This window comes from Plectrocnemia conspersa, unplaced genomic scaffold (genome assembly GCF_051122295.1).
Source record: "Plectrocnemia conspersa isolate PC_06_02 unplaced genomic scaffold, ASM5112229v1 ptg000013l, whole genome shotgun sequence".
Classification (NCBI taxonomy): domain Eukaryota; kingdom Metazoa; phylum Arthropoda; class Insecta; order Trichoptera; family Polycentropodidae; genus Plectrocnemia; species Plectrocnemia conspersa.
Genome location: NW_028277177.1, coordinates 2,770,991 through 2,790,835, shown reverse-complemented (window position 1 = coordinate 2,790,835; position 19,845 = coordinate 2,770,991). Strand labels below are relative to the sequence as shown.

General features: G+C 33.7%; 1 protein-coding gene and 1 long non-coding RNA gene across 7 annotated transcripts in view; both read left to right on the top strand.

The window, feature by feature from the left end:
* LOC148227007 (prominin-like protein) overlaps window positions 1-19,845 on the top strand; it is a 72,281-nt gene that overhangs the window by 26,138 nt on the left and 26,298 nt on the right. The gene's annotated exons all lie outside the window — the stretch shown is intronic.
* LOC148227008 (uncharacterized) lies at window positions 1,279-8,169 on the top strand. The gene is made up of 2 exons (XR_015812084.1): window positions 1,279-3,849; window positions 4,689-8,169. It is a non-coding gene; the product is annotated as an uncharacterized LOC148227008 (long non-coding RNA).

The following is a 19,845-nucleotide window of genomic DNA, read 5'->3' as shown; positions in this document are numbered from 1 at the left end:
ACTCTCTGGAAGTTGTCCGAACCGAAGTTCAACTAAAGTCGGTCGAGGTCGCCGACTTCAGTACAAACATCATATGCCGTCCGGACGGCGAGCGTGAACGACGTCCGCGTTGCGGCTGCTGTCATGTACAGCTGGCATATTTGCGCGCAATCGAAAAATGTGCCAAATAATCGCTATTTTTAAATTGTCATATTATTAAAAATACGCTACTAATAATTATAAAAGTTTGTGTGGGCACTCACCATTACAATATCAGTGAAAACTTTTCGGTCGTAAATATTCAATTTACGCAAAATCTTTGTCGGCTTTTGCAAAATGCCATAAGGCAAAAAAATGATACTTCAGAATACGAACATTACATCTGTGACTATCCTAAAATTTGTCGCCGTCGATTCTAAATAAGAATTCGTTATGGTGTGACATTTATATAAACCGATCTAGGAAAATTCATAAGGATATTCGAAAGGATGTTTTTTAACAAAATCAATTACCACTAATTATTTAATTTTATATGAAAAAAATATAATAACGATATCTGTTAGAAGAATATACTATCAAAAATATAATTAATCCCTTTTGGTGCCCAAAAATATTCAAAGATGTCAGTAAGAGTCTGTTGAAGTCCCCGAAAAGCATGTGGTATTATAACTTGCGCACGTGACCACGATGCAGCGCTCGACGTGCATGTTCACCATAGGATGCCTATGCGCATACTGAAATTGAACCGAACTACTCGTTCTATCTCAGTTTGCGAACCACCATATCATTATCTCTCTCACTCTCTTTACTTAACACGCGAGAGAGCGAAAGGGAAAGTAATTCACCGCTCGCGTTTGAAAGAACAGCTCCGATTTCGGTCCCTTTGACTCGGAAAAAATGCCGACAAGTCGACTGAATTACCCCCACTTTACCTTCCGTTCTCCGCAACCTCGGACAACTTCCGAGATCTTAGAGCGGGCAGAACCGAACTCGACCGAAGTAACCCACTATATTCTCCGTCCTTGGCCAACCTTGGCCAACTTCCAGAGTGTAGTGCAGGCATAATAACAGTTGGAAAAAATAATTCAGAAAAAAAACAACTATGAAGCAATCAACAATTACTCTCGCTGTCAACAAAAATCAAGTTCTAATGTCTTTTTTTATTGTCTTGATTTATTTTCTGAGATTGTTTATTTGTACTCTAAAGTACTTTTATGTAGCTAGAGATATTAAATTCTGCACAGCGTTCGGTTAAAGGAGCAAATATAAAACATTAAGTTTCCAGCTCTTCCACTAAATGTAGTTTTTTATTCAGATTTTTTAAATTTTAATTTTTATAAGCCATTTCACCCACTCTAGCCATTTAAAATCTTCCTATAATATAAATAATAATGATAATCTGTATTTCTTTAAATCTTCTATTACATCTTCTCGTGGCAAATATTAGGTCGGATTATTTCTGGTAACAAAACGGGGAAATATCTTGCTTTTCTCAATGTGTTACTATTATTTTATTTAAATTTTTGGATATTGCTACTTGGCAAAAGGCTAACTGCTAACGAGAAAATCATTTTATAGCCTAGCAAAATGAAAATCTTCACTGAAAACATCGCAAAAGTTGGGAAACACGGCTAATAACGTTTGCTCTCATCGCACGCGATGATACACATAAATCTTGTCTTTCTCAAGACACACGTACCAAAGACGCATTTCCCCTGCCTTCTTCTTTTTAGATTAGCATAAGAAAACGCTTTATATTCGCGCACGGTCGATGACAATATATTTTTTGCACACAATATTGGCGATCATAAATTTTGGAAATTCCTCCGAAGTAGCGCTCATATTGTCCACGGCATCGTGGTGCAACCACACCTAGGTTCAGAACGGGTTCGAGGACAAAACGGACCCGCATCCTAAAAAAGGATACGGTCACAGCGGATGGCTGATGGAGACCCACGCAGGAAATCGCAATTGGTGACAGTCAACCAGTTCTGCGCTGGCCGGGGGACCTACGTTGGCAAATTATTGTGTGTAACTCACACAATGTACCCCAATAACACCCACGGCATGCACTACGTGGAAAGAGCACAAATTTTGCGCAAGACCGAATCTATTGAGTGCACGGATCGTGAGAAATGGATGATTTCTCACAATTATTGTTACAATGCGTTTCATGTTAAAATCATCACGGAAGAATGAGATTCGGAAGCGTACGTTGCGAATCGTCTTAATTATGTAATAAAGTAACATTCTCCGATGCCTAAAAAATGTTGCAAAATTTCTAGCAACAACATAATAAAGCTTTCCTTCTAAAAATACAACTTAGTTTGAAGTCAGACGATAGTTTATTTTCATTTTTATTTTTTACTTCTTTCTACTTTTGAAGTGTGTACGTTGTACGGAAGAACTTGCTCCAAAACAAATAAACAAAGATGCACTCACTCGGGCACAAAGAAAACCATTTTATTAGTCAGATGTTGCCCAACGCTCGAGTTTAGTCGTGTGCGATGTTTTTAATCCGATCTGACAGTTTTCTCAAAAGCATGTTGATTCAAAGCGACACTTAATGAAAACTGAATAGCTTATTGGCATTCTTTGAAATTGAAGTGGCTGTGTTTTGAACATCATCACATCCAATTGCGTAACCTATCGACTTTTGTGAGAAGCCATTAATCTTACGTGTGGGCTTTACATATTTTAAGGGCGATAATATTTCTGACAAATGATGCGTAAACGGGAGAGAAAGTAGGCACATTTGAAAACCCTCAAAGATTATCATAGATGATGGACAGAAAATTCATTTTTGTAATACAGTATATTTTCTAAACTGAATAAGAAAATAGAAGACACGTGTAAAGGTTTGAATATAGCTCAACTTTAACATTATCAACACCTTTAATTATCATTGATTTTGATGTATTATCACACCAACAACCGTGACGTTCATTAGGAGCCGCATTGTGGTCCCGTGAGAATACCAAATGATCAACTGTGAACGAAACGCATTACGGCTACTTACAATCTCGTAACATAATCTCTTCAATTCAGATGTGAATTGGGTCTATTTACACCAATGCTATCTCCATCGCGAAGTGAATATATCACTGTCGTGTGAATTTTCCTCGATTTCCACTCGGCATTAGTACAAAATGGTCCAATCTTTAGTCTGTGTGATATGTAAATAAATATACACAAAATACGACTGTGGGTAATTAATTATAAACACTTTGTGTATTGTGTATATACAAATATTTTTTGAATAAGTATGTTGCATTTTTTAAAAGATCATCTGTGAAACAGTTATTTTAACGTTCACTATAAGTATATAACATTTCATTATTCTGATATGTAACACGCTGCTTCCTTTTTGATAAGCTTGTCTATAAATTGTAACATTGTTTAAGTATATTATATCGGTCGAGTTTATTATATGGAACATGAAACTGAATCAAATTACAAACTGGTAATTTGATTTCAAATATATGTCACTCATTTATTTCATGATTATTTTGAGATTATGATATATTTGTCATTATATAATGTTTCTTTAAATAATTGTACCATTTTAATTGATAGTTTAATATAGGAATAAAAAGTTTAAGCAGAAGCTTGAATCTAGTAAATTTTTGTACTTCTGCAAGGTTGTATTATGGAACAAAATGCCCTTTATATTTGCCAATTATGGACTTTCCACGTCAATTTTTCATTAAGTGTGAGCAGTTCTTAGTGGAATCAATATGGTTGCAGCTGATTGTAGTACACGATACATCTTCCATCTACACAACATGATTTTATTTTGGTACAGTTGTCTGTATTGGCTCATTAACATTGATGTATTGAATTTACTTTTTAAACAGTTATCCATATAGAGTGCGCTCGGGATAAGGATGCCGGTTTGTTATTGTGTGCGTGTACATGTATATGAGAGGGAGAAGCGATGTAGCGTGTACTTCGTTGTCTCGCTTTCTCTTTTAAGGACAGTCGCTGATTCGTCAACGCTGGTATTCGTCATTAAAGTGCAGTGTGCCACAGAAGTTCAATCTTCTCTAGTGATTTATTTTAAATACTTTTGTGTTGATATTGGTTTAATCCAGATATACCCACTGTCCCATGGGTAGGTCACTAAACTCGTGCCAGTGTTTTTTATTTATAAATGAAATTTTAGCAGAACAAAATTTCTTGGGCATATTTAAGTTAATTGATATCAAGGCTTCAAATATACACTGTAAGTTATTCGTTCTTTTAATTATTTTTCCATTAATCCGTACGTTGTTGGTTTTTTTTACACTATTCTCTGTAAGGCTTAAAAAAATTATTATTCTTATCGTTGCGCCAATGATAATTTTTTAATTTATTCAATGGACTCTAATGATTTAATATAGTCGAGCCATTAAACAATCTGCGAATAATTTCTTTCCCCATTTTATATCTTTTTGCTTTTGAAGAATAGCTAAAGACTTCATTCTTTTTTTGACTAGAGAAAGATTTTGAATTTTGCAAATATTTAATTAATGACATCAATGTCTGGTTTCTTCGATTATATAATATATTTTTAATTGTTCGTTAAAATTTCCAACTTAGCTCAGATGTATGTATGTTAAATAGACATATATTTTCTTTTAAAATAAAAAAATTAAATATTCTGAGCGAAATTGTTTTGAGCCACACAGTTCACGCACACAATAACAAACCGGAATCCTTATCCCGAGCGTACTCTACATACATACACGCATTATTATTAATGCTCAAGAAATATTTTCAATAAATATTTAAAAAACGTGTACTATCTTACACTGTATCAGCTCATAGTAGCTATAACCAAATACATCTTTCTGTCTGATAACCTCATTGTGAAGCGAGATGGTTAAGGAAGCATTCTTGGGCGCAAACGTTCCGGCCTCAACGATCAATAATAAGGGACGCAATCACAACACTCCATTGCACTATACAGCTCTCAACTGAAAATTGCCGATACAAGCCCTCAGCAACATCATAAAGTTTTTAATTTAATACATGCTACATTGGGAATGCAATGAATTGTATATCAAAGTTCTTAGCAAAAAGGCACTAGTATATGAATACGATTCGTACTTTTTTGTAGAAATATCTATATAATATTTTTTTAAATCCTTTAAAAACACGGAGTACGATGTTTTGATAGGATTCCAGACCCTACAAAACATTGTTAAGCCGTTAAGGCCGAACGCAGCAGATAGATAATTCATAAACATTGGTTTCTGAGTGTAACGCCGACATTCTTTACAAGTACTTTTTTATTTTATTTATATTGAGTTAAACTAGAAATAAAACATAGTAAAATAAAAAATAAATATTTGAATTTTGATTTTGTGCCACCCACAGATTGAAAACCACTGATATAATCATTTTTACTATATATACCAATACAAATTAAAATATTTGTTATTTTTTTGTTCTTTATTTCAAAAGTTGTCATATTTATTGTCTTAAATCTGTGTTGCACAAAGTTCTTTTCGCATATCACGCGACGGCGCCGACACGATTAAATTGCTTTTGACGTGAATTTTTGACTTCTGAGAATTGATAATTGTTTTTGCGCTCTCCTATTGACCAAAATTCGGTTTAAATTCACTTGAACCAATACTCTCATATCATGGGTCTGTAGTAATATTGGTAAGGATAGGTATCATATTTTTAAAATATAGTTTAATATCGAAGTGCAGATGCGAGATGCGACGTGTCTGTATTTCTCTTTTTCACTTATGAATAATGACGAAATGTATATGTTTTGAGCGTTTGGCACAAAAATGTTTCCAAAATCCATCGATGGATTAACGGATTTTACGTCGAATTTTTAAATTTGATAATTCAATGTAAAATGGTTAAGAATTACTAAATTTGTTTTACCGTAATATATTGATAGAAGTATTTCTAAGTAACTAATGAAATGAAATACTGTAAATTTTATCATCAAATTATTATTTAAAGTAGAAAATATATAATGCATGACATAGCTGCCTTTGGACTGCAATGGTAAAACCATTTTGGGCATGACATACATGCCTTTGGACTTCTAAAGGTTAACCGATAAGTGTCGCGAAGCGAAGATAACAGCAGGAATTAGGTTCGCTATTTTTTTATCGCTCAATGGTGGTTTACCCTAGTGCCTAGTATTTCCAAGACTATCTCAACCTCCTGGGAGCTAAGCATCACTGCCACTAGTTGGGCAGTGATAGTGGTTGACTAATCTCACGAATGGTCAAATGATTATTATTTATTATGCTCTTGATTTTATTTATATCTGTGGTTCTTCCTCTAAATACTAGAAAAAAAATTCAGCACGTCGAATCATCTACACGCAGCGAACACCACAATGTTCAAATTATATCTGTCGCTGCAGTTTGATAACTTCTACAAAGAAAGACCATTTTGTCTGGTTACTGCAGAAGGGTTAATTAGGGATACATACCGTATGTTAACGTACCTAACTATACGTTACGTGATTTGTATTGGCATTCTTGACATTTGCTGGTCAGATGCTGCGTAGATTGTATATTGTTCCAATTTTTTACTACTATTGATTTTTATCATAATTTGAACAACCTTTATATGGCAATCGACAGTGCATGAAAACTTGAGATTATTCAACCATCTTGCTCAATTAATTCTTAAGATTCAACGGCAAAGATTGCTATTAATCTTATCGTAAGTTCAACAGCACACTTATTCATCTCTATACCAAAAACATTAAACTTCTCGTTTCGCATGCAAACAATGTCTAATGCACAAAGTCGACGCTCCCAGCGGACTTAAGACGACGAACTCCTCACACTGTTGCTTCTCTTGTGCAGGGCTTCCCAACCGCCGGGTCACGACCTCTGAACCCTCAATGGCGTCCGTTCGTGCACCCCCGCAATACTGTGGAATTCTCTTTGTCTATTATTTTTTTATATAAAGTTTTGGAAAGTGTCGCCTCGGCACCGCGCCGCCACGCCGCCGCGTAAACATTCGATAGGGCCGACGCCCTACCCCTACGCCCTTCGGAGGGGTGGGGGTCGGTACCTGCGCCCGCGAACCCCCGTTGCCATGGCGACCGGTTCCCGAAGGCTCCCGCGGCGTCCCGACGCTCGATATGTGGATGAGCAGCGCCGGCCGCTGATTAATAAAATTCACAGTTGCCGATAGATAGTTCATATAAATATTACATGATTTGTTTTCAGCGCGAATAGCTCATCAATATTACCTAATGTCTAATGCTTTTTTAAACAAGTATATAAAATATAGGTTCCACTTTTTGCAAACGTTGCACTTTTTGACAATTATTTCGCTGTTAACCGGAACGAACGCGCTTTGTGAAGCGAAACGGTGTTTTTTCGTTAACTGTAGTAATAGGTGAATTTTGTCCCAGCGCAAATTTCACTCTTCCACAGCGTCAGTAATTTGCGAAATTTCTGCACCCGAATATATATTCTACATTAAACTACCACGAAAGCGTCAAACGTATGTTGAGACTCTTTGGATTTAAAAATGTGTGTTATAAAAATTTTCAGCTTTATTGCAATTCTATTTTAAAAATAGTTTAATAGTTCTCACTGTTTCTATTGCGAATGCATTGTTAAAGTTTAAAGAATTATAATAATATTAGATCTGAGATATTATTATATCACTTTCGTGAGGCTGCAACAATAAAAGTTAAAAGATTGAACAAAATATCCTTACTAAAACTATATATAAGAAATTATACTAGACAAAATTAATGACCGGAATGTTTGCTATTAAATAGCTTGTTCATTTAAGGCTCAGGTAAATATACGGTTATTTAATCAAGTTATGATCTGCTAATAATTTAAGGTTCTATGATATCATGTTTGACGATGATTACAGATTGGTAATATTAATTGTTAATTATTTTTTAATAAAATAAGTGCAAAGCTTCTATTGAAATCTGCGCACTAACCGCAAGAACAAAAAAATATATGCGTTAAAAGCGACATAAATCAATCAATTATTTTTTTGCTGACTAGTGCGGACCATACGTGACAATAGACGGAATAAACTTAAAATATCACATAGCCAAGTGTGATTATAGTATAACACATTAAGATCTAGATCAATTATCAGATTTCAAAAACCAAAATATTTAACGGCCGTTCCAAACCTGTTATGTGATATCACTCCAATGCAACGGTCATCGAATTAAAAAATCAAAAATAAGTGAGAAAGCAAATCAAAAAGTAAATCAGCAATACATTTTCTTCAGGCTGGTTATGTGTATAAAATCAGACACACAGCGCTCTAATCAACGACTACCGTTTGATATTTTCTTCTAACAACCCATCAAAAACTTTCACTTAAACTCTCTAATTTGTACATATCAGAGTTCGTATAGACTCGGATCATCAATTGACGAAATCGAGAATGTAGCCGCATCCCTCTTCATGTCAACCATGATCTAAATCAACGTTTAGAATCGATAGTTCACTGTCTGGATGCTCGGACGCATATATATATATATATATATATATATATATATATATATATATATATATATATATATATATATATATATATATATATATATATATATATATATACGTGGACGTGACTAAATTTTTGTACAGATATCTCAAAACTCACCAATACAATATCAGTGAAAACTTTTCGGTCGTAAATATTCAATTTACGCAAAATCTTTGTCGGCTTTTGCAAAATGTCATAAGGCATAAAAATAATACTTCAAAATACGATAACCACATCTGTGACTATCCTAGAATTTGTCGCCATCGATTCTAAATAAGAATTCGTTATGGTGTGACATTTATATAAACCGATCTAGAAAAATACATAAGGATATTCGAAACGAATTTTTTTAACAAAATCAAGTACCACTAATTATTTTTTAATTACTTAATTTTATATGAAAAAATATAATAACGATATCTGTTAGAAGAATATACTATTAAAAATATAATTAATCTCTTTTGTTGCCCTAAAATATTCAAAGATCTCAGTAAGAGTCTGTTGAAGTCCCCGATAAGCATGTGGTATTATAACTTGACCACGTGACCACGATGCAGCGCTCGAAATGCGCGTTAACCATAGGACGCCTACGCGCATACTGAAATTGAACCGAGTTACTCGTTCTATCTCAGTTTGCGAAACATCAAATCATTATCTCTCACACTGTCGTCACTTAACACGCGAGAGAGCGAAAGGGGAAGTATCTCACCACTGGCGCTTGAAAGAGCAGCTCCGACTTCGGTCCCTTTGACTCCAGTCCTTTTGCCGACAATGTTCGGAAGCGCTCGAAGCTGGCCAAGTGGACTAAATTACCTTCACTTTACCTCCCGTTCTCGGTATTCTCGGACAACTTCCGAGAGATTTTAGAGCGGGCAGAACTGAACTCGACCGAAGTAACCCACTATATTCTCCGTCCTTGGCTAACCTTGGGCAACTTCCAGAGAGTGTACTGCAGGCATACAATTTCATACAATTCAATAATTTATTTTAACATCTTTTTTAAAACTACTACCACTATTTCTCATTCAAGAAACGCTGGCGTAGGTAATTTTTTTAACAGTGAGTCGAATTTGTTTCATCACTTTTGAAAACTAATAATTCTGGAAGATAAAAACGACTTTTTCACACTGCTTTTTTCTGAGCATTTTTTTCCGCTGGGTCTTAATCCAATCACCCTTTCAGTTACATCTCATCGCCCAAAATCGACTTTTCCACCACAAAGGCAGGGACCGGCTTGCGCAAACAACCCTTTTCCTTATCCTAATTAACGACACCCGTCACGACCCGGTTCGGGTCGTCGAACCAGCAGAGACGAACAATTCTAGACATCTCTATAAGTACAGTTTTTATAAAACTGCACACAGCGTACGAACTTGACACAGTTCACACGTTTCTGGGTCGAAAATCGAAGCGAATATTTAAACAGTGTGAAATTGACGTGACGCAATGCAGCGATTTACCTGCTTCGTTTAATTATTACATATAATTAATAATAATCGTATTATTCAATGGCGATTTACGTGTGCGCGTCCATCTACTACGTTAACGTAAATCGTTAACCGTAACGGCGCTACACGATGCAATTGAATTATGAAGCTCAACTGGCAGTCGCTAATTGTGGTTTCCGTTTCGGAGAAATATGAAATTTTAGGCATTTGCGAAATCGTACATAATTTAAAAAACCGCAACGCGAAAATAACGTTGATATCGACCTCGGTTTTGCGACGTAGCCTTGGTTAGAATCCTTTGGGATATTGTCGTTAAAAGGTCCGGTTTAACCATGAATTTCTAATTAGTAAAAATAGAATATTAGATAGTGTGTAGAAAAGTTTTCTTGGGGATCTTAGGTCGAGTTAGGAGTTGAGTCAATGAAAATATGCTTGTTTGGAAAGTTAACGTATAACGTGTAAGTTTTAAGGGAGTTGAGCGAAAAGTTTTGGGTGTAATGTTATAAACTTAAATTGCATTGTTTCATTTTATATAATAAAAAATGTAGGTTTTTAAAATAACAGGGCAATATAATTCTATTGACTTTTTTTATTAAATTATCTAGATTTCTAGATTAATGCAGTAAAACGAATAATATATTATTGAACACGACTATATCGTTGTTTTATAATAATTATAAAAAACATACATCGCATGTTTTCATAAGATTAATCCAACAATTATTTACACGCTTGATTTTAATACTAGATCAGGCGTCAAACTCACATGCACACTAGAATTGAGAAATTTTATATTATCGTATACATCTGTCGACGATAATTATTTTTTTAAATGCATATTGGTTACACTCATTTTCATTATTGTGTCGTTCTAATCTTATACCAACGCCCTAGCTTTAGCTAATCAACATTACATACTTTGCATTGCATCTTTGCTAAGGGGCGGTGTCGACAATCCGTCAATGGTGAGCTTTCATCTGCAAGCTTTAGAATGCCACAGAGAGTCGCGATCGCGTCCCTTATTCTTCACCGTTGTGGCCAAGATTTCAGCGCTTGATAACGCGCCATTCAGCTTTTCAACGAGCTTGCTTTGATGTCTATGAGGAGCTGAAAAATGTGAGACGTTGCTCGCTTATTTAAGATGTAAAATTTAACATTAGTCTGTTAAAGAGTGTGTATGTAGACATATGTATATGAACGTATGCTCGAGTGATGTTAAATAAATGGCTATAATGACGCATTAGGAATACCTTTCAAATCATGGTGGGCGGATTTATAATAAAAAATAAAGAAAAACTGAGTTATTCGAATATCCAAGGGATTCTGAAGTAATTTTTTTTTAAATATGTCTTGCTGGGTTTTCCCAATGCGCCATAGTAGACTTTATAGAACATACTTGAAATATTTCATATGCATATGTAAGTACATAATACATACATACATTTTGCTTCATAAATCGTCTGAATACTTGGCTGCATCAAAAAATTCTCAAGGCTTAAGCTCGGCTCATTAAGTTTCTTCTGTTTATATGACATTAAAATAGATTTCATTGAGTATTGCAAAAAACTTATATTTGTCGTTGAAAATCTATGTGCGTGTCATCTGCTACTATATTACAATTTACAATAAAAAGCTTTATTTTGATTATTATGTAATGGGTAACAACGTGCTTCGTATAGAAATATAAATAGCATATTGAAAACATAAAAAAGCTGCTAAAATGTAGAGTTTTTCCTTCGATGTACGCATTAATTGCTGAGCTAAAGGGCACTGTGTACTTTGTATAATCACTTAAGAGACGTTTTTTGAACAATTTGCGATAGATCATTATAGATATTAAAATCGTGAAATATAAAATATTTGCTAAAAATTGTGAATTTTATAGAAAATTGCGTTTTTTTAGACTTTATCCCAAAAATATATAAAATCTGTTGAAATTACGTGTTTTAAAGATGATTTCAAAATTTGTTTCTTACAGTTTATTGAATAAAATGCGGTTTTTTCTAAACTTTTTTCGATTTTGCATGCCTAAAGTATGCAAAAAAAAAATATTTTTCTAAATGATAAAATGTGGTATAGATGCGAAAAAAATGCTTAAAATACGTGTCTCTAATAATTAGTTGCCAAATAATGTAACTGTCTCACTGAGAAAATGTTATTAAGATACACGTACACGAGGAATATAAATTTTATTTTACACAAATTCCTACAAGGTATGTTGGGATATGATTCCCTTGAGTCGTGTCAACGAGTATACTTGGGAAAGCACTTGTTCAATATGCTGAAAGTACAAAGATTCTGAAGTTCCCGAATATTGTTAGATGTACCTCAAAGTTATCCGACTTTTTAACTGTCGGATTAATATTTTTTCCGTACATATCCTTCACATATGTATATTTAAATAAATATACCATACGCCAGATCAAACATACATTACAAATGGTACATAATGTTAAATAAAAAAAATGATTTATCACCATTTATGACTTGTGTATGTAGTGGGAGCGTTTTTGAGCGCTGTCATACGAGCCGTAACGGTGGAGAATAAGGGACGCAATCGCAACTCTAGGGCAGTGAACGTCACGAGAGTACTTTGCTTCACTAGACATATTAGTGGACACTGCGAATTAACGTATCGTACGGAACGCGAATCACAAATACATTTATTCTCCATCTTTTCTAGTTAAAACACTTGTAAAAAACACTAATTTCAATCTCAGATACGATACATTTTATTGTAATAAATTATATTCACATTCGTATTATAAAATGTGTTTATGCTCAACTAATATAGCAGGTGTATTATTTGATAACATAGGAACGCACTAAATAGACAGTCACATTCTTGTCTCGTTATAATTCAATCTATTTTTAGTATTTACAAAACGTTACATGCTAAATTGCCGAATCTCGAAATAGTTTCCGGAAGACAAAAGCCATAGTTGTGTAACGTATTTTTTAACGTAAATCTGCTAGCACTTCTGAAATTTATGGCGTTTCTCACGATCGATTTCCTGATATCGCCACTCTCGAGTTTGTACGATTCGTTGGACATTTCGCCAGAATTTTCGCCATCCCATCTTTCCAAGCCGACCGCAAGAATCTCAATTTTTCCTCAAAAAAATTATCAAAGTGAGAGCTCCTCTCTCACTTCACAAAATTCACGGTTGGATTCTCTGAAAAATTGCAAAATCGTGACCTCTCCTGCGAGATTTTTTTCGCGGACTGAGAGACTCTTCTCGCTCAGAGGACAATCGTCGTTTGCCTCCTCTTTGTATTATTGTTTTTCGAGTGCTTTTTCGTGCCTTTGGTGATTAATTAAATTACTTTTGAGTACTCTTTTTCATCGTTTCAATTATTGTTGACGACAGCGCAATACAATTTTAAAATATACTTCCAATATGGTTTTTGATTGAAATACTACAATTTTACTTCCCACGAATTATCTGTAGGTTCTTTTGTAAGACTTGATCAAGACTTTTATTGTTATTTAAACATCGATAGTATCTAATATCTTTGAATTAAATCGATCGGTTAGCGTGGAGTATAACTTTCCATTATGCTTACAATTATTAAGATACAATTTGGTACACGAAATAGAACATGAAATAAATTGAAATTAACCGCAAGTTTTCTATATTTATGATCTATAAAAAAGTAATTTAATTATTTTACAATTTTATTTGTAAAAACATATATTTAATTATAAATATTTATGAGCAGTTTGAATGTGTTGTATTTTTTAAAAACAGTCTGCCTAAATTCATCTAATTGATTATGTTGATGTGAAAATAATATTGTATTAGGTGGATTTTGATAGTATAACTTTTGTGTATTAGCCCAATTTTTGATCGCATATATACTTTACTGCAGTATCTGGATATTCTGGCGGTTTTTCATAGAAGCTTTGAAACTGCAACATATTGTATGCGAGAAGTAATAAAATCAGTAAATTAAATGATCGTTTACCTTTCTCACTTCTTCACACCCATTCATTCTTTATTTAAACAACCTTACTGACTCCATATTCAGGAATTCTAAGATGACCTCACATTCGTGTTTATGGGGTCAATCCTTTTGAGTTACGAGAGGATCGAATCGTGTAGGTTGAGCTGAATTATTTATACAGAACGAGCATCCCTTTGACCTCGTTTATAATTTATCTCTCAACGCCCATGCATACGCTTTGAAATGTCTCTTACGAGTGTCTCATTAGATAATCATTAATACCAGTTTTTTCCATTCACAAAGAACCTCTGCTTAATCCCTCTTTCCACGGGAAAACTTCCCGTCCGACTAGTCAAAGGCCGACTCGACGTTTGCGCCTCGCTTTTTCTTTTCCATTTCTCTCTCGTTAAGCAAGGATCTCACAATGACAGCTGCAGTAGCGGCAGTGCCGTTTCACCTGCTTTTTTGAGCACGCTTTCAAAGGTGCACTCTCTTAATTCGGCTCGTGCCCGTTTCGCAGATGCTATACTACGATCCTTGATTCCCGGTGAAAGGCGATATCAATTATACCTTCGGATCGGATTGTCCTTTTGGTCGGCGGCAATTATTTTCGGCAAAATGGAAAGGAATTCCGGGTTTGAGAAGGACAGGTGTGATCCTCGACCAATACCATTCCATTCAATCCTTTGAACGACTAATCAAGACATCGTTGACAGGTGAATCGTTTGCGTGTCGGTTTGATTGCGTTTTAATCGCGAATTTTACGTGTGAAATGCGCGATGGCTTAATACGCAGCTGCCAAGTTGTAATGATAATTCGATTAGAGTCAGTTATGATAAGTGTTTTTATAAAGCATGGAATGCAATTATAAAATAACAACATCTTATATAGATACTATACAAATTGATGCCGTTCATCTTTATAGTCGAGCTGCATATTATACTCAGCACTGTTGGATCAATAATTCTCAAGTTGATGCTCAAGTTCGTTCTGTACGTTACGTTACTTCGTAACGTCTTCGAATATGGTTCCATGGTTTAGAATTGCAGTAAAGCGAAGTACTCCTTACTGTTTAGAATGATTCGGAAGTGATTTCTCAGATTTTTATACAACAGACTGATCGTATCCGTATTTATATTATACTTACTGCCTTTTTATTATAAGCATTTTGAATAATTCATTACATTCTTGACGTAGTGTTTGAAGTTGTAGAGATGGTGTCCGCGGGCATTATATTGCCTTGGAGAGTCGCGATTGCGTCCCATATTCTTGTCCCAAGAACGCTCACATTATACGAGTAGTTTTTTAATATTTTCTGCTTAACTAAACATTTAGTGTGTGTATATACAGGCTTGGTCATTATAATGGGGCACCCCAATAAATGTGATATCTTAAAAAATCGTAAAAATATAAATAAAAAATGACTACGGTTGTTTAAAGTGTATTTTTAATATTTAATAGGATAATTACAGCTGCAACCCCAACTCCGGTGGACGGAGTTAATTTACTCGATTTCATCTAAAAAAAATGATTGATAAAAATATCTATATATTCAACAAGAATCAATAAATAGTTAAATAGTGAAATAAAATTATATTATCAAAATTTATATTCATTTCTGTGACAGTAGCAGGGGCGAAGCCGCCAGATAGAGTGCCAAGCGACGCGACTCTGATCGCGTACTCTCTTATATTGAATTCATATAATATTTTAACATTAAATAAATATGCATAAAACCAGTGTTTCATATAATTATGTGTTTTATTCTGACTTCTAACAAGTCAGAAGTGTAAGTTAAACTCTCACTTAAACTACATTGACGATTAAAAAAACGTCGCGACAAAATTTTAAATAAAGTAGGTCAGAAATGAAAATAGTTTGCGTACCACTACTTTTAAATTAAATACACTTGGAAAATCCAACGTCCTTTCCAGTCCTCGTTCGGGGCGGAATCAGATTTTTTGTTTTTGTCTAATACGTTTTACCAAACGATATATTTGAAATCGGCATATTTGACAACATGATGTTCGAGGGTGCTATGTTTGCTATCTATTTATTTTAGTTTTTTTAGTTTAGATGCTTTGGAACTGTTAATTGATACCAGATTTTTTTGATAAAATTTCGGGTCAAAAATCAATTAGTTGTATGACTATTTTTTTTAGAATTTTCACCAAAACTGTAGTTTTGATGAATATTGACTGGGATATTTTTTTATGTATATATACTATATAGAAATATAATATCTCATTATTAGATAATTTTTAAATTTATGTGAACTACCTCAATTTTAAATAATCATTTGTGAGATTAGGAAAATCTAATCTGTGATAATCGGTCTGAATTATTATTATATAATAAACACTTATCTTTCAAACACGATAGAAATTGTCAAACACCCATGAGGTGATGATCTGTTTATTCTCAAAATCTCAGAAGCAGTTTAAATCTTAAATTTAGAATAACAATAAATACGTCAGTGTCATTGACTTAAAAAATTATTCATTTTAAGCTGCAATGCTACTAAACATTAATTAATTATACAATATGTATATTGCAACAAAACTCTTATTTTCGCTTAATTAAAATTAATCTTATACATAAAGAACGTTCAATTTATAAATTTTATTCTGCGGAGTATGAAAATATATTTGTTATTAAAAATATTCTAAATTGTTAAGTATATGTAAATTTATTTGAAGCGCAATAAACTTTTTTATACATACATAAAAAACAGTAACCGTTATTTTCCGGTCTTAAATCATTTCATTTGCGATATTCATAAAGAATATTTACACGCCTCATTTACCGCTAAACCCGTAAACGCCACAATTGACGCAACCATTTTATTATTGCAAGAACATCTCTCCTCGTTTCAGTCCATCGAAAACAACGAGCAATTAACGTTGAAAGTTTCGACGAAACAATACCAGTATTTCAGCAAAGTCTACCCAATAAAATCCTTATCCGCCAGACCAATAAACATGTCAAAGCAACGACCGCCACGGGCGCTAATAAAAGACCCGGAAAATCGTCGCGTTTTCCAGGCACAGCCGGCGGAAAGTAATGCAGATTTTCCGACGGAAAACGCAATTCAATAACACGTATACAAACTGTGTTTCCGTTTAACCCACTGTCGGAATAATACATTGAAATAATGGCGTTGATTGCAGCACTGTCTTTGGATATTGGAGATTAAGTAAATTTATAAAAATACACATACGCAAAAAATATCAGAAACATCATGGTGTTATCTTGTATATTTTATTGTTACTTTGTAATCGCGCAGCGAAACGTGCTATATCGAATCGCAAAGTTAAAATGAGAGTTAACGCATTGATGATTCGAACCTTCAGATTATGTATTTATTATATAAACACTAAAACAACTCAATGTGATTTATTTGTGTGCTATGTGGAATTTTGTCGATCAAAGAGGGGCTCTATTTATTCAAGTGTGAATAGAATATACTATAAAACAGGGATTTTGATGGCTCGCTTCCTACTCCACCACAACAGCTTAAGGTTGTTCAATATAAAGAACATTCAGCCTTCATTAGTATATATATATTATGTATCTGTACAATATTTAAAAGATTATACAGGCGGCCCTCGACTTTCGCACATAATTGGTTCCTAAAAATGTATGCGAATGTTGAATGTACGAAAGTCGAGGGAAGTAAAAAAAATTGAAATGATGTGTATTTTAAAATATTTATATATCAAGTAAATATAAGATGTTTAAGAGGCGTTTAAGAGACACGTTTAAGTGGGGTTTGCGGGTGTTTCCTTTGAAAAGCTATCAAGAGTAAACTGTTTTCCACTATTCTTTTTCTTTTCTTCATATAGTATTTTATAACATGCTATGTTTTTATTGATCGCCCCACGCACTTGAGATATGCGTTCTCCATTGGGATCACAATCTTCCATAATATTTAAAAATTTGTCAAGGTGCGTGAAGGCTTCATTAATATTTTTCATTGTTAAAGAGTTTTCCAAAATAAACCTGTCTCATCTACATTAAATATTTGGCTAGAGGAATATTCTCCATCTTCAATAATTTTGGATAATTAGGAAATAAATTATTTTGCGGCATCTTTATCCGCATCAGCCGATTCGCCAGTAAATTTAATATTATGAAAAGAATACCTCATTTTAAAATTGTAAAACCCAACCGTTACTTGCTTGTAAAACAGTGTTAAAATATTTTTTTAATCTATTCTTCCAATCTTTGTGCAAACTAAGAGCTTTTGCTTGAATATTTGAAATACTCAGAGGGATATCTTATTGATGTTGGTCATCGATCTACGATGACAACGATTTTCCATTTCATCATATCACATACATATCATTAAAGATTGTGGAAATATATCTTTATTTTCCACAATTTTGAACGTATCTTTAATTATATTTTTATTTTGCAAAATTGAACATATCGTAGACCTGTTTGTATCATACGAACGTCCGATTGAAGCAAAAGATTCACCACTATCAAAACGTTTTTTAAAAAAAAAATTTATTTAAAAAAATTGTTTTTTTTAAATGTGCGAAATAGCGAATTGTGCGAAAGTCGAACTTTCGAAAGTCGAGGGTCGCCTGTATGTATCTGTACAACATTTAAAAGATTATACTAGATATTATTTATGAGAAATATGATGAAATATTGTATTTATTAAATTAATTAATTAATATCAATATTTAATCAATCCGAAGGTATAATCTTTCATCCAAATAATTGGCTTTCTAATAAAGCCTAATACCCGCACTTCACTCTCCGAAAGTTGTCCTAGTGGAAGTTCGACCGAAGTCGGTCAAGGTCGCAGTTTTTCGAATAGCGTTCGCACAGCCGGGAATTTCATACGCGTGCACGCTTCTCAACCTCGCGTATTATAACTACGTGCGTGTTTTAAACACAAAAAAAATTAAAGCCAAATGGAGAAAAAGGAGATGGTGGATGATTGCAATGCACCGGAATAGATCAATGTTAGTAAATAAGACATTTTATGTTGAATCGAGGCTTCACTGTCACTAATAAATAATAAACAGGAAACGTTCAAGTGTGCAACTAATGAATAATTTCTATTATTTTTTAAGGAAAAGTATGGAAAGTCAATTTGCTGAATTGAGATTTTATATACAATATATAGCTTAGGTCTTTCTCTTTATGATACATGCAAAATTGACTGCGGATTTTTGCGGTTTTTAACACATTGCATACCTTAAAAATGTATTATTCTTAAAAATGGGACGGGGCTTAGTCGCGAAAGTTACGACCTAAAAATTTGTTCAGAATCACCAAATATACACATATTTAAAAAAAAACGATACCGGGTATGATAAAATGCTAGTCAAATACTTTTTCTTAATATAAAACAGCAAATTTGTGACATATACAATTTTTTTTTTTACGCTACGCGGCTAAATTTTTTTATTACGCTACGCACGGCCGTTAAACACGGAATTCCTCTTCCTCGGGCCTACAATTAAAGAAATGTTAACGTCAAATTTAAAATACAGTTTTGTAATGATTGTAATTTTTTAATAATATGGTTACCGTGGTAAAATCAGTAAACGTCAAATTGTGGATCGCGTACTAATGAAATAAAATAAAAATTTGTTTGGAATGACTAAATATATACATATTTAAAAAAAACGATACCGAGTATGATAAAATGCTAGTCAAATACTTTTTCTTAATAAAAAACAGCAAATTTGTGACATATACAATTTTTTTTTTTACGCTACGCGGCGAAATTCGCACGACCGTTCAACACGGAATTCCTATTCCTCGGGCCTACAATTAAAGAAATACTTTAAATAATTGTATTTTTTAGCACTTATAATATTATATATTTGACTAAGAGCACTTATGGAATCAACTAAAGTGGTGAAATAATTTTGGCCGTCCAGATCGGGCAAAAATACCAAACAGTGGCGCGATCGTGAAGACGCCCATATTAAAATTGAATCGTTCT